Raw genomic sequence first — 17,316 nt, 5'->3', positions numbered from 1 at the left:
TATTATGTATGCTGTATAGACTTATTATTAAATATCTGTAAAATATTCCATCAGTCTAGGGCCACTTAAATTTGAATCCCTGCCTTGCCACATGCTCCTTGGGTGACCTTGGGCAAGTTATTTATCCTCTCTATGCCTCCATTTCCTCATCTGTAAAATTGGAAATAGTAATATGTTTTCTATGAAAATTATATGCATTAAGACATAAAAAGTGTCTAGAACAGAATCTGACACAGTGTAAGCACTCAATAAATGCTGGCTCTAAGGTAGATTTACCATAATTTGCTTAGTCATTCCCTAAATTCAGGAATTTACGTTTTTTTAATTTTTTACCATTAAAAAAGGCACTGATGGGGCCGGCCCCATGGCCCAGTGGTTAAAGTTCTGTGTCTTCCACTTGAGCAGCCTGGGTTCGCGGGTTCAGATCCTGGGCGCAAACCTGCTCCATTCGTCGGCAATGCTGTGGAGACATCCAACATACAAAATACAAGAAGACTGCCACAGATGTTAGCTCAGGGCTAATCTTCCTCAAGCAAAGAAGGAGGAAGATTGGCAACAGATGTCAGCTCACGGTAACTCTTTCTCATGAAAAAAAAAACCAAGACACTGCTATTCACCTCGAAAAGCATTTTTGTTATTTAGAATTAGCAATTTCTTTAGGAGAGAGGTTCCCAGAATTGGAATCACCAGAGTCAAAGGGCGTGAATATTTGAAGATTCTTGTTACATCTTGCCAAGTAACTCCCCAATGGGCTGTGCAGCCTGGCCTGTGCGAGGTATTGCCTTCTTTATAAAGAAAAAGAGAAACTGCCAAGTTGAAAGAGGGGACTAGTATATCAATGTTGTTGATTTGATTTGCATTCCCTTGATTACTAGTGAAAATGAGCATCCTCTCATGTTTGTAAATGAGCAATATTTCCACTTTTGTGAATTATCTGCTCACAATTTTAGCTTATGAATCTGTTGACATCTCGATTACCTTAACACTGCTTTCTCTTGGCGTTATAGATTCAGTTTGTACTTGGATGATATTGAGCAGGCACTGACACATTCCTCACATCATTTAATCCATGTGTTTCCTCTTCTGTATGAGCAAGACCATTATCTCATTCCTTAGCATCTAGTCCCGACAATTCTTAGTATCTGAAGCAATGCTCTCTATATAGGAGATATTCAGTACATAGTTGATAAACCACCCAAAGGACATCATTTTTCTTCACCATCCAGGTCAGTAATTTTCCAAAATTCGAAATTTATATATATACATATATATATATAATATATATATAATTACACCTTATTACAAAGAGTGCATTACTGGTCAGGGAAGAATAGAGTATTAATCCGTTGGAGCTGCTAGAACAAAAATACCATAGACTCAGTGGCTTAAACAACAAACATTTATTTCTCTCGGTTCTGGAGGCTGGGAAGTCTAAAATCAAGGCACAGGCAGATCTGGTGCCCAGTGAGAGCCTGCTTCCTGGCTTGTAGATAGCTGCCTTCCTGCTGTACCCTCACATAGCCAAGAGAGCAAACTTTCTCTTTCTTTTCTAATAAAAACATTAATCCCATCATGGGAACTTTAACCTCATGACCTCATCTAAACCTAATTACCACCTAAAGTACCCACATCCTAATACCACCTCACTGGGAGTTAGGATTTCAACATATGAATTTGGGGGGGACATAAACATGTAGTCCATAATGAATAGTATTACTGATAAATCTGAACAGTATAATTAGACCACCTGGGCCCGAGGAACCACTACCTCAGTCCAAAATCTTAACTACATTATTCGACAAGCTCTCCAGCCTGCAAAAAAGGGAAAAAGAGAAGGCACTATTTCCCCCTTACACTTTTTGGGTACGGAAGGTTTGACGGGTAGCAGAGGAATAATGAAGCGCATATTCTCCTGGATAGTCTGACGTAAGCAGGGGAAGCTGAGTGGCCTATATTTCATGAAGCAAAACGTTGACAAGGGCCAAACTGCATGCTCTCAGCACTTGGGGCATTTCATTAGCATTCGTTATTTTTATACATTGGTAGTTATGGATGTCAATGGCATTTTAATATCCCAGAATGGTCATAGCACCAATATACTCACTCCCAGTAATATTTCACGGCCCATGGATCATTTCCAAATCAAGAGCCTGGCTGATAATATGTCTTAACACTTTCCATAATAGAGCTAGGGAGAAGAAAAAAGAATACCCTCTCCTGGGTACACAATATACTTTCCCACTTAGTTTATGATAACCAACATTATTTTTCATTTATTTTTATGAGATTTATAGGACGTATTTCCTCCAGAGAATTCTGTTCAGAATTGCAAGTACTTAGGTGATTTGTTTGCATGCTATTAATTTTTACTTACTCTGATACAGCTTTAAAGTATTTTAGACTTGAGGATTGCTATGCCACATCCTTCTTAAAGACCCCAACCAAATACCAAGCCCCTCTGTAAGTTATTTCATGGCCAACATGTCCGTGCCGTGCACCTTAAAAGCAACATTAATATGAATTAAGCTCTCTTCCCCTCTTATATCAGATTACTGCACAATACATTATACCTTGTCGTGTGGAAGGCACCCATTAGGTTGTCTGCCCAACTCCTTCTAGGACAAACAATGTATTGGAGAGTATCAGATCACAGCGTGAGACTTCCAAATCCACCCTTTACCATGTAACCCACCTTCTCTACCACTGATTGGCTCAAGGTAGCCACCTGACAAGTTCAGCCAAGCAGAGTCTTTCCTAAGAATTTAAAATTAGGAGCAAGACAGAGTGGGGAGAAGAGTCAGAAAAGCATTTAAAATATGGAGAGTTAGAGGACTGGAGAATGGAAGGATAGAGAGATTCAGAAGCCCTGTAGGAGGTTTGACTGTGACATAGAAGCAAAAGTGGCATGACATGGCCACCACTTCTCTGTCACAAGTACCAGAGGAGCACAGGTGCCTGTGTCCAGGAAGAGCAGACAGGTAGGGAGGAGCAGAATCCAAGGTGGAGAGAGTCTTGATGGCTTTCTTGGCCCCGTGTCTAGTCTCTCTCTGGTTGCAGTTATGTTTCTGCCTTTGGCCTTAGTAGGACAATCTTTTCTTCTTTTAATAAATTCTCTTTCTTTAACTTAGACCATATCAAACTAGTTTCCACTGGTTGCAATCAAAAGCATCTCACTATATAGGATGGTAAATGTCTGTGTCTCCCCAGTGGAACCATGAGTTTCTTGAGGGCAGGGACTCTACTTTATCCATCTCGATTTTACCCTAACATGTCTACAACAGTGCCTGGCAGCAGAATGTGCTCAACTAATACTGGTGAAAACGTTGTTTAATCACTGAATTATTTAACACATAACCAAGAATAGCCCATCAAAGAGACACACTGTGAACATTTTGGGATCAATTTTGCAAATGTTTAACAAGTGCCACTTCATTTTGGCAGCTAATATACTCCAGCCCCCTCTGAATGAGACAGAGGTCAGATAAGTTCACAATATTTCAAAAATTCCTTTCTGGCAAAAATGTTTTAAAAAGTCACAATATAACAGTTTTTATTTTTCTCAAAATGCTCCTGTCTAGTGTGAAACATTTTGTACCCACATACAATTTTTTTAAAAAATATGACCCTGAAATTTTCCGATTTGTAATAGGCAGATAGCTCCTCATTTATTCCGCAAACATATGCTAAGCCTTTACCTCATACAACCAAAGTTGAAAGGAAAGAGATTAAGAAAAAGTCTCTGCTCTTGAAGTATTCTCTGTCACGTGGGACAGTGAGTTACAAAAATACATAATTATCACGTTTGACGCGGTTCTAGAGTGGAGATCCCTACGACACACGATGGAAAGCAAAACTCCATAGAGGGAAAGGTAGAGACGCCCTCCCTGAGGAGGTAAGTTGTTGGTTTTTTTTTAAGGAAGATTAGCCCTGGGCTGACACCTGCTGCCAGTCCTCCTCTTTTTTGCTGAGGAAGCCTGGCCCTGAGCTAACATCGTGCCCATCTTCCTCTACTTTATATGTGGGATGCCCGCCACAGCATGCTTGGCAAGCAGTGACATGTCTGCACCTGGGATCTAAACCGATGAACCCTGGCCTCCGAAGTGGAACGTGCGTACCTAACCGCTGCACCACCAGGCCGGCCCCAGGAAGTAAGTTTTGAACCGGATACTGAATGATAAACAGGAGTTTATCCATTCCAGCAAATAAAAAAAATGCATCAACTTGTACAAAACAGATTATAAAATAGCAAGGGTGAGGAGGTTGTCTGAGTCAACTGTGAAGACCCTTATTGTAAGCTGCACTCAGGAGTTCACACATCATCTTGTAAGCCGTGGCACAAAGAAAGGATAGTTTTTTTTAAAAAAAAACTGAGGATGTGAGATATCGCATATGTGTTTAAGTAATTATTTATTAGATACTATCACTGAGAATTTACTAAGTGCCAGGCACTGTGTAATACCATGAATTATCATTACTAGGTGTAATACTATGTATCTATGGGGGAAATAAAAACCTCACTCCTAGAGCTGTAAGAGGCATTATCTGAAATTATCTGCCTAATTAGGCACATGCTAGCTATCCTCAAAATGGTTAGTTCCTTTTTCCTCAAACTTATCTTTAGAACCAATCCACTAGGTGGCAAGCGCTTTGAAGGTGAGTGCTGTTTTGCTCCTCTTGGAACTGGAGGCACACAGTAAGACAGGAATAGAAGTTTTGATGAATACACTGATGAACAAATTAGTCAATCTCTAGTGAGAGGCCGAGGCACAGTGGAGAGTGAGCTCACTTACAGTCAGAAAGCTCTCCCATCTGACTTGAAGCCACCTTGTAACTTCTGCACTCATCCCTTTACTCCTCCGCGAAGACACTGCCGTCATGATGACAGCGATTCAGTTTCAAAGAAGGGGCAGCAGGGGCACAAGGTCAGACACCAGGGTTCTGGTCCCGTAGTGCTTCTTTTGGGGTCCACATTACCTCAGACATGTCATCAACCTCTCTAGAAGTGTCCCTTCACTCACAGGAGTCTACTTTCCAGGGTAGTGGGAAATTGAAATAGTGTGTAACGTTAAGTGAAATGTTAAGTACTATAAATGAAAATAGTTGCGTTAAAATAGAGCCATTATTGACACAGAATTTTGAATGATATGGACATAAAAGAAGGAAATGATCACAACCAGGGGGAAAAACTTTTCCAGGCACTTCAAAAAACCTTCACTACCTGTGTCTTTTAATTCCTCCTCAACAAACACTTTAACCAGTTCAGACTCCATCTCTGGCAATGAGGTTTAACTAGCATGAATATTTCTACATAATGTATGGTGTCTGTTGGGGGAAAAGCTAAGATTGAAATAGCATGATTGACCTGCCTCTTCAACCCAACCATCCTCAATCAATATCTACACCTTGGGGCTTAGGGACAACCACCGGCTGTGGGCAAAAACTGTCTTTTCCCCATCGGTCTGGTATATTACGCAAGGTGCACCAGAGGAGGAGGGTTCATCTTCTTTAGAAACATCTAAAATAGGCACTGGCCGAAGGCAGGACAGCAGGCTTCAAGGCCTGCTGGCTGTGAAATATTTTGAGAACTGACGGAAATTGTGTTTACAAATGTGACATTAGCAGAGAAAGGAGGTGTTTCTTATTCCTCCTGGCCTAACCTCCAAAGGAATCTGGTTAAACAGAAAACTGAGGAACTATTTGACAAAGGCAAACCAATATCTCCGCTCATCCCTGGAATCCAGAGACTCAGACTCCAGGCCCAGTGTCACCACTTATTACTCTGGTGTCCTTAGGTGGGTAACTCAGGGTCTGTGGGTCTCTGTTTTCTTGCATAAAATAAAGGTGTTGGATTAGAAAGGTGGCTATTGGCATAAGTGATAGAAGTAGACTCTGGCTGATTTAAGTCTCAAAGAAATTTATTGGAAGGATTCAGGTGGCTCACAGAATCGAGAGACAGCCTGGAACCAGGTCAGGAAAGGACAGGGACCGGAAGGCTGTAGGGACCTTGAGGGCAAAAACTCCTGCACAGCCCAACCAGGATGCCCGTGCCAGAGCAAATGAGCATTAACTCTATTTTTCCCTTCCTCTTCTTGTTTTTTTGTTTTTGCTATCTTTCTTTCAAATATTCTTCAGAGAGAGAACACACTGACCTAATTTATCACTGTGCCCTCCCGTTGGCTAGGTGAGAGCAAGAGCTGTAATCAAAAGAAGGTAGAATGGACTCTCGGCAGCCAAAACTCCACAAGTGTTCACTTCAACAGGCGTTAAGTTCCTTTACAGCAGTAATATTCTGGGAGTCCATTTAGATTTTATTACACTGGAAAAGAATTCTGATAGAAGTAGCTGACAACAAAGAGGGATGTGTACTTAAAGGCAAATGGCAGCTCCCCCAAGAGTCTGATTTAGTGAGTCTTGCTTGGCCCATGAGTATGTATTTCCAGAAAATTCCCAAAGGGGTTCTGATGCCAGATCAGGTTTGAGAACCACCACTACCCTTCTATTTGTTTAACAGGAGAAAACGCACACATATGTATATGCGTACACACACAGTCATGTGCCACATAATGATGTTTCAGTCAACAATGGACCACATATATGACCGTGGCCCCATAAGATTAGTACCATATAGCCTGGGCATGTAGTAACTATAGCATCTAGGTTTGTGTAAGTGCACTCTGATGTTTGCACAATGACAAAATCACCTAATGACACATTTCTCAGAACGTATCCCCACTGTTAAGCAATACACGACTGCATATATATGTATATATGACTGAACACACACACGTACATATATATATGTACGTGTGTGTGTGTGGCTGTCATTATGTCATTGGATAATATGTGAAAGGACTCTGGGGAAATATATATCTCTCTCCAGATGTGACAACCAGACACCCTAACAGCAGAGTTCACTAACCTTCTGCTCTACCTTATTCTCTAGGCCTGGAGGGCCAGAGAGAGGAGTATTACACGGTGCAGTTTAGCCCAAGCAAAAGCAGCAAATACTCTCCCACTCTCCTTTATTAGAAACCCTCAATTTAGAAACCCTCCTCCCTCCTGCTGTGCTTGCTGCCCCCTCCCCACCTCATACACCATATGCTTTTCATCATGCCCCCACGGTTTCTCTTCCTGCAGTGTCCTGGGAAAATTAAACTTGAAAAACAGAAATCTGAGAGCTTGGAGCAAACACGGAAACTCGTGACAATGGTGGTAATCAGCACCCAGGCTGAATGCCCAGCCCGCAGGCAGGCGAGGGATTGTTTTGGCCCTCAAGATAACCAGACCCATAGTAGCCAAACCCACGGACACTTACGGTGGAAGGAGTTAATTGCGCTCCTTGTGATTTTCCTCATGGGCTTCTGGAAGTCCATTCTAGAAGATGCTTTTAGAGAAAATGCAGCTCAGATTTTGGAGTTTTCTCTCTTTTGTTGCTGTTGTTTTTTTTTTTCCGTGAAGTTCCAGTTGCTACATTTTAAGAAGTTCATGAAATCTTTGACACTGACTCCAAAATATTGAGTGTTATAAGCATGTTTATTTTGCTAGGGAAAGCATACCATAACTTTCATCAGATTTCACAAAGACTTATGCACTTCAAAAACACAAATCTAGTCCAAATCACTCATCTCAAAGGCTATAAATGTAATAGCTCAAGTCTTTAAACCTATAGATCAGAGAGCTCTGCTTCAATACGTTTCCCCACCACTCCCAAGACGTGACACCCCAGGCTAGTTACTTCCAGATCTCTGTTCCCAAAGTCATTTGTGGCAGTAAAAATATCTGGTTCATAACATTGTCTTACAAATTAGATGACTTAAAAATATAAAGTGATTGCGAAGGACCTGGCTGTCTTAGTCCCTCCTGGCTGCTATAACAAAGTACCCTAGACTGGGTGTCTTCCTAACAACAGAAATTTCTATCTCACAGTTCTACAGGCTGGGAGTCCAAGATCAAAGCACTGGTACGTTCAGCATCTGGTGAGAGCCCACTTCCTGGTTCAGAGACAGCCATCTTTTCACCATGTCCTCACACAGCGAAGGGAGAAGGGAATTTTCTGGGGTCTCTTTAATAAGGGCACCAGTCTGATTCATGAAGGTTCTGTCCTTGTGACCTAACCACCTCCCGAAGGCTCCATTTCCAAATGCCACCACATAGGGCATTAGGTTTCAATGTGTGAATTTGTGGGGGACACAAACATTCGGTCTATGGCACTGGAACTCCATGAATGTAAGATCTGTATTCCTATTGTTATTATCACTACAGTCGTCCCACCTTATCCACGGGGGATATGTTCCAGGACCCCCAGTGGATGCCTGATAACTCGGATAGTACCAAATCCTATAATACTCTGTTTTGTCCTATACATACATACCCCTGATAAAGTATAATTTATAAATCAGGCACAGTAAGAGACCAACAACAACTAACAATAAAATAGAACAATTATATCAATATACTGTAATAAAAGTTACCATAGATCTTAGCAACCTCAGCATATGATTTTTTTCTTTCCTTATTAAGTCAAGAACTTTCACCTTTTCACTTAAAGGAAGCACTTTATAGCTTATCTTCCATTTTCAAATTGCCAGCATCATTACTCTTGTGCTTTGGGGCCATTATTAGGTAAAATAAGGGTTCCTTGAACACAAGCACTGCAATACCACGACAGTCCATCTGATAAGCAAGACAGCTACCAAGTGACTTACAGGTAGGTAGCATATACAGTGTGAATTCACTGGACAAAGGGATGGTTCACGTCCCAGCAGGATGGAGCAGGATGGTGTGAGATTCCATCACACCACTCAGAACAGCGCACAATTTAAAACTTGTGAATTGTTGTATTTCTGGAATTTTCCATTTAATATTTTCAGACCACAGTTGATCACATGTAATTGAAACCAGGGAAAGTGAAACCACAGATAAGAAGAGACTACTACATTATGCATGATTATTATTATTATTGACAAAAGGAGAACTTAAATGACAAAGACGTCTAATATCATCAGGTCATCATGGGATCAGAATGTGAAGGTAGGTCTTCTTATTTCCAATAAAATCCACCAATGGGAACAGATGCTTAATTTTACTGCATTTATTGGGATTTCCTAGCTAAGTAGGAAAAAAAATCATAATATTAGAAGAAGCAAGTTTTTTAGCATGGAGAATATAGCATATGACAGGCTTTGCTTCTCTTAAAGATGAATTCAGCTAAAACACCAACCAGTGCAATTCACATTCACAGCTTTGCAAAGATTCATGGGCCCTCAGGAGTCATTAATCCCAAACACTTCATTTCAAAGATGGGAAACTGAGATTCAGATTGGTTGGGCAACTAAGACACAACCAAAGTCAGTTGGGAAATAAGCTAAGGGGCGAGTTTATAGTGACCTAAATGATCATCCTGGGTCTCTGTTACATTTTCTAAAGCTTTGCCTGAGAGTTAGAAGAACAGAATTTGAATTTTGGGCTGCAATCTACATACTAAACGTTCACTCTCAGAGTATTTATCAAGCACCAATCAGATGTGAGGCACACAAACATCAGGGAATCGAGCAGTGAGACAGAGAGGGTCTGCGCCAATATAGAACATGAGTCCAGAAGAGAAGATATACACTAAACAAACCACAAATGGATGATTTAATTACAATCATGCTGTAACAGCTACATGGGTCTAAGCACACCCGCCTCACACACAGTCAGTGTGATTATTACTACATGAGCATACTACGCATGCTGGCACACACGCAGTCAGTGCTTCACACTCATTAGCTTTTACGTCGTCATTTCAGCTTCCCCTTTCCCAGCATCATTTGCCAGTTGCTATTTAATGTGTAAAATACTTCAAGTCAAGAATTTTCTTCTCACAAAGTGAGTTGGTTTTGACTCCAATTGGGCAGAGGTCATCAGGATTTTCATTTTTTTACAGATACCACTGAAACACTTTCATGTTTCAGAGTTCTTTAGTGATCTTCTCTAGGGTCCATTCATTGTTTCCATAGTTCTGAGAAAGCGTGTCCTTTGACAGGTGAAATCACGAGTGACTTAAAATGAAATAGCTTTTTTTGTTTAAACACAGAGGATGTTTCTTTCTCTTCACTATCTAAAGAGGTGGGGCAGAGAGCGATGGCCCAGGAGGTTCCTTTTTTCAGGGCTGACCTAGAAGGCCAGGACTCTGTGAAGTTAAATTGTACCCTCACTCTATCTCCAGCAGCCTGGCTGAAGCACAGCCGTCCGTGCTGGATTCATCTTTCCACCATCTCCCAGCATCTCCGTTCTTCTCTCTGCTCCACACTGACACCACATAGTCTTCCAATGCTTTTTTGGGTAAAGTGTCTGCCCTGCTCAAGCCTCCGGAGTTATCTCCCTATAACTTGAAGGATCCGGTTGAACTTCTGCTGACTTCCTAATCCTAGATCTGCCTTGCTCTCACTGTGTGGCCTTGGGCTAGCTCCTAATTGTTCTAAGCCTCTTTTCCATGCATGAAAATGAGGCAAATACCCACTTCAGAGGGTGATCGTAGGATTAAGTGAAATGCCATGAAATAGCGTGCAAGGCCACATTCAGTAGGTGTTCGAAAAATTCCATTCCCTTTCCTTTCTCTAAGAGAGCATCAAGATAGTGAAGGGCTTTTCTGTGGATGCTCTGCACAGCCCTGGGCCTCAGGACTCCCATGGCATGTGATAGAAAGGACAGCCAGCAAGATGCGGAGCCTGTGGCCCTGCTGCCACTCCTCTTACGTCAGCTCTAGATAATGGATTTCCATAGACTATTTTGTTTTAAAAAATAATTGTATATCTAAACTGAGTTGGAAAGTGAGAAAGTTACCCAACTGCCAAGTTATCAGGAAGAGGCCCCCAGGACTTCCCTCACTTCTAACACCAACTTCAAGCTCAGAGGGTTCTTAAAACCACTCTGGGGTACAGTAATTCACTAGAAGGACTCATGGAACACACTGAAAGCAGTTATATACACAGTTACAGCTTGTTACAGCTACAGAATACACATTAAAAATCAGCCACAGAATAAATGCATAGGGCAGCGTCCAGGAGGGTTTCAAATGTGTAGCTTGAAATTGTCCTCTTCCTGTGGAGTCAGGGCAGTGCTGTTCTCCTGACACTAATACGTGACAATATTCATGAAGTGCTGCCGACCAGGGAAGCTCACCTGAGTCCTGGTGTCCACAGTTTTTATTGTAGATCCATTACATGAAGGCATGATGGATTGCCCATGTGTCTGATCTCAGTCTCCAGCCCTATAAAGGTGCACTGATACTGTGTGGTCCAAAGCCTGCACTCTAGATCTCATTGTTAGACTAGCCAGTGTAACTCAAGGCCCCTAGGCAAATAAAGACATTCCCAGCAGGCATGACATTCCAAGTGCCTGGAGCCTACCTCTCAGACACCAAGGGCAAAGGATAGACCTTTCTCTGAGCAAAGTTAAATTTTTTACTCCACAGAAAGCTGCTCTCAAACCACTACACACTATCCTCTCTGGCTAAGTCAGCCATGATCCACCCCCTCTTGACCTTTCATTCATTCTCCACCTGGAATTCTCTATCTCCTTCTGCTCCCCTTAGTTCAAGACTGTCTCATGTCACATCATCTCCCTTATAACCACTAGCCTGTATCTCTCCTTCACTTTTCTTACTTCCTATTATGTGTTTTATCTACATACTTTCTAGCTCTTCACTTCAACAAACACTTATCGTGTGTACAGTGTTCTGGAGAAAAAAAAAAGAGAAACAGAGAAATGACCAAGACATTGATCTCAGATTTTAGAGGTTAACATCTAGTAAGGCAGGCAGGTTATTTTCACCCATTTACTCAACGAATATTTACTGAATACCAACTCTGCACCAGTACCTAAACGAGTTGTTATAATATACAGTTATCTAGAATTACAGACAGATAAAAAAGTAAGACCCCATGAGAGAGAATGTGAATGATAGGATCAGATTCTAGTGGGTTGTGGTATCACGTTAAGGAGCTAAACTTTTATTCTAGAGTCCTATATTTCATGAGTGGTGGAACATTTACCTGAAGATGATTTTAGGTGGTATGCGGATAACTCTTTTTAAAAGTTAGTACTTATGTATTTATTTTAATGAGTCTCATAAAAAAACATTACGTGATCAGCATATTCAGAGCAGTGATTTCAGTTATTATTGCTAAAAATAAGGCAAATTATAATGAGTGAGTCCTTTTACATTATTTAACTACCACTGTGGCCATGTTGCTGCACACCAACTGAATCAGCCCTGGGTGTAGATAATCTGCAGCTATGACTAAAATCTGTAATCGGATTAGAATAGTGGGAGTTTGGGAATTACTCCTACAGTAAAGCAAATGGCATGCTCAGATGTGGCTTCAAGGAAAGTCTCCAAGGGACCAGGATGGAAAGTGAATCAGATTGGAACTGAGCTAGAGAGCCCAGTGAAGAAGATATTGGAACAGTTCTGATTAGAGATGAAGAATATCTGAATTGGAGCGGAGGAGTTGGGTGGGAGAGGCCCAGAGTGGAGGAGTGGGGTGGAGAGGCCTAGGGTGGAGGAGTGGGTGAGAGAGGAGAAAACAGATCTTTGGCAGTTTCTAGGACCTGGAGGATGGACCTGAAGTAGGCATTGAGGAAGAGCGGAAAATCTAGGATGACTCTCAGGTTTCTAACTTGTGTGATTCAAAAGATTATGGTGGCGGGGTCGGCCCGGGGAACAGTGGTTAAGTTTGAGGGCTCTGCTTCCGTGGCCTGCAGTTCGCTGGTTCGGATTGGGGACAGGGACCTACCCACCACTTATCAAGCCACGCTGTGGTAGGCATCCCCATATAAAATAGAGGAAGATGGGCACAGATGTTAGCTCAGAGCTAGTCTTCCTCCAAAAAAAAAAAAAAAAGATTATGTTGGCATCCAAGACAGGAAATATGGAAAAAGCAATAGGTTTGGAGGGAAAGAAAATAAATTTGCTTAGACTGTACTGTGAATCCTCTGAATATTTCAATTTACGGAACACTATCTCATTATTTCATGTGTGTAAATTTTCTCAATAAAAATTTAATCAAAACAAGAAATAAGTGATGTCCCTTTTTTATATATGCCAGAAAATGTTTTAGTGGAAAAGCATCAGCTTGGTATCGGAATGCTTCGAGCATCCCAGTACCAATTAACTGTGTGATCCAGACCAAGTTGCTTAACCTGAGTCTCAGTTTCCACATCTCCAAAATGGGGTAATATTCATATCTGCCACACACATTGTAAAGAGCTGCACAATTTTCAGTTGGGTGAGTGTTGGGAGGTGGTCTTATGTTGAATAAGAATTTCTTCCTGAGTTGTCTTGAATCACTTATCAAAATACCAGTAATGAGAAATTGTCTATCTGTGAGGAGACCAAGTTCAATAACCAAGTGTATAATATTTCTCTCCCAATCTAACTTTCAAAAAGCAGAGCTGCCTGGTTACTGTATCCAGACATCAAAAGGGAAACAGATGTTTCCCTACTTAACACCACATTTTCTTCATCCTTGAGAAAAACAAGCCTCCATTCCTCAAATTCTCTTGTGCAGTCAAGACGGCTTTCTCCCCTTCTTCTCCCTCCCTCCCTAGCCTCGGTCATCTGAGGCTATGCCCAAGCCTGGCTATGATTTATATTGTATATTTTAATACCAAACTGATGGGTAATTCTCAAATATGAAAAAATCAGGCTCTCCAAGTATAAAATGAAATTCACCCGGGCACAACTTAATAAACAGAGTGTTTCCAACACGGGAAAAATGTCAGTAAAAGGCTTCCCAGAGCCTGTTTGCAAGAAGACAGAAGGAAAAGATCAGACTACCCAGAGGGTAGAGCAAGGACTCTATTGGCACGCTTCTTTGGTGGGTCAAAGGTCTCAGTGCAGAGAACACAAGTCATTTCTAGCTGCCAAGTCACTTGTGCTGGAGATCTCCCACTTGACCCTGTGGATCCACAGTCCGTCCTTCCACATCTGACCTGAGTGGATTCTATTAACACACTCTCTCAGTCTCTGGCTTCCTTTTTGGTCCAGCCAATGGGAACCTATTATTAAACTCTACTCAAATTGTCCAATCTGTGTATAGTGTCTGTTTCCTGCTGAGACCAGATTGATACACTGATCTCAGGAATAAAAAGGCTCAGGAAGTAAAAGCCATAACCCCAAATCCCCGTTTCATTGTCAAGGCATCTTTATCCCCATGCTGCTTAGTCCTTTGGGTCATAGAAGGCAGCACCATCCAATAGAACTCTGTGAAATGATGTAAATGTTTAATTTGGTGTCCACTGTGTAGCCACTAGCCACACGTGGCTGTTGAAAATTTGAAATCTGGCTAGCGCAGCCAAGGAACTTAATTTAAAATTTTACTTAATTTTAATCAAGTAAAATTTAAATTTAAATAGCCACATGTGACTAGTGGCTACCATGTTGGACAGTGTCATTCTAGAGAAAATGCAAATATTATCTGGAAAGAATCATGCCTTAACTCTGCTGGCTTTTAAGTGTTTATTGCTAGTATTTCGGGTCACCTCTAAATCCTAAAGCCATGCGTCTGGGCAAAGGGATCCTTATTCCCTCTCGTCTACTTTTTTCATCTTTATCTCCCAGGATTCAAACCCACTGCTCGAACCCCACTCAGCTGCTCAGTTTGCTGTCCTGATTTTCCAGCTACTTCATCACTACCACCATCTCCGCCTCGATCTCCAAACTCACTTTCTTCTTCCTGTTGGTAGGTACGAGCAGTATTTCTAAGTCAAGGTCCTCATTTCTCAACTTTCTTTGCTGTACACTCGAATCACTTACCTACTTCACCTACCGTTGTTCTGTAGGTGGCTTGCAAACCTTTGTCTCCAGCTAAGAATTAACTCTCTTTCTAGACGCATTCACCATTCCTTTATTATTCTTTCAACAAACTTTTGAGTATCTACTATGTATCAGGTTTTCAATAATAATTACTACAGCTTAATAACAGTAACAACATCAACAATAATAATGGCTAACATTTATTTCGTGTTTTAATGTCAGGCACTGTTCAAGAGCTTTACCTATATAAGTCATTTAATCCTCATACAACACTGTAAATTATGGGCTATTATTATCCCCATTTAAAGGTAGAGAAACAGGCATAGAGAAATACAATAATTGCTAGAAGCCCCACAGCTAGCAGATAACAGAGCCAGCATTTGAATGCAGGTAGTCGAGCTCCGGAATCTAGGCTCTTAACTACCGTTGTCTACTGCCAACAGTCACAGCCCTGCTGAGGACAGACCAGGAGTCTCCATCCATCTGTTCCTAGAAACCACACTTTGCACCCTTACTAAACATATTCACAGTGTCCCCGAATCCAGAGGCTAAGACTCTTTCCACAATTTTCTAGAAGCCAAAATATCTAAATTAAGCTTACATGTAAGAGATTTCTTTTTTCCCCCCTAAAGTCATTAGTGGCAAATATTGCTAATGTGGATCAAAGGCATTTCTTTAAACTTAGAAAATGGTATTTTAAGACAGAATGTCGTCACAGAAAGAATACCACCCCTCCCTGCTCTGGAAGGCAATTTGCCACAATGTATGAAAAGTTGTAAAAATTTGCATACTCTGCGACTTGGCAATTCAATTCTAGAAATATATTCTGAGAAAATAATCAGAGAAATATGCAAAGATCTATAAACAAGAGTGTTCATCAGCAGCATGACTTATAGTAACGTCAAACTCGAAATAACTGAAATGTGTAACGAAAGGAAATTAAATATTTTTGTATCTATAAAATGTATATTAAGCAGTGATTAAAAAAGAATCTATGTGTATATCCATATGGAAAATGCTCATAATTTATTTATTTTTAAAAGTAGCTTAAAGAATCCATACAGGATAATCACATGGTTTTTGTTTAACAAATTAAACATATGTGCAAGAAAATTTTAAAAATCTGAAGTCATATATACCAAATGTTATCTCCAGATTGTAGAGTTGTGGATGGGTGATTTTTATACTCTTTCCTTTTCTTATCAGTGTTTCTAATGTTACCTCAATGAACAATTATTATTTTTAAATAAAAAGTCACCAACTTCCTTAACGAAAGCCGTATTAAATTTTCTTCTACTGAAGCAAAATCAGAAATGGACATGGTAGTATTTATTTACTAAGATATGCTTATTTCTGAAAGTTATGGCTCTGTAGAAATCAAATATAAGTCTGTCTACCGTAAATTTAAAGCCACCAAATTCACAATAGATTTCTATTTAAATTGTCAGGATTTAATTTATAAATAATTTTCCATGTCTTTTCCCTTCATTAAAATGTGATAAAGGAAAGCAGACCATCCCTGATTGGATGGATGACGAGGGAAATAGACAAGCACAAATAAACAAATAAAAACAACTGGAATGCTGGTCTCTGTTCTGCTATTTCCTCAAGATATGACCTCAGAAAGAGTTACTTAATCTTTTCTCACCTCAAATTAGCTTCTCTGTATGTGGCGATAAAAATAACAAATACAAGTATGGAAAAGGCATTCTGTAAATTTAAAGGGTTACATAAATGCTAATCAGGGATGAGTGAAGACTGTCTGGGTTTATTTTTCTCTGCCACTAACTCATTGCGAGACCTTGAGCAAGTCATTTAACCTCAAAGATCATCAAGTTTCTCATCCTTGAAACAAGGGGTTGAAGGGGGCTGGTGGCCCTTGGATTCTTTCTGACTCTGTCATTCTATTATTCTGTGATTCTGCTGGCCTCTTTGTGGGTCGTGACAGCTTCTTCCAGAGCCTTGGAAAATGATATGGAAATTGAGCTCATCAAGTTTGGCAGGAAACACGAAGCTGATTTCAGTGCTGATGTGATGATGGGTAGGATGGCTTTAGAAGAAACGCTCTGTCCCAGCGTCCTCTGAATCATTTCCTCTCCAAGTGAGGGCAAAGATGAAGAGTAAAGAAATTTTGCAGTGACTGTACACATAGAGACTGACCCAGAGGGGTTCCCACGGCGCCTCTTGGAGAAAGCCGTGCCAAGGGGGTGAGCTCTGTCCCCCTTGAAGGCTGCCCCTCCTGCACCGCACATCTTGGAAAGCCCTATGGTGAAACTGAGTGGTAATGACTCTTTAAATGTATTTATGGTAGCAAAAAAATGTGTGTGAGAACACAGCAGAAGAGCTCTTCTGACCAGAAGATATGTTACTTATAGAAAATAACTTCTGGAAAAAATATGCCATTTTCTTTCACTTGTGAAAGGTATAAAAATGTCCAGAGAAATAGAATATCAAAAAAGGAAAGATATTTAGTTGATTCAACCCAGTCTTCTATGAAGGTGGAAACTGAGCCAAAT

The sequence above is a fragment of the Equus przewalskii genome, chromosome 6 (assembly GCF_037783145.1).
Source record: "Equus przewalskii isolate Varuska chromosome 6, EquPr2, whole genome shotgun sequence".
NCBI classification, from domain to species: Eukaryota; Metazoa; Chordata; class Mammalia; order Perissodactyla; family Equidae; genus Equus; species Equus przewalskii.
The sequence above is the reverse complement of the archived record's forward strand: the minus strand, read 5'-3'. Positions refer to the sequence as shown.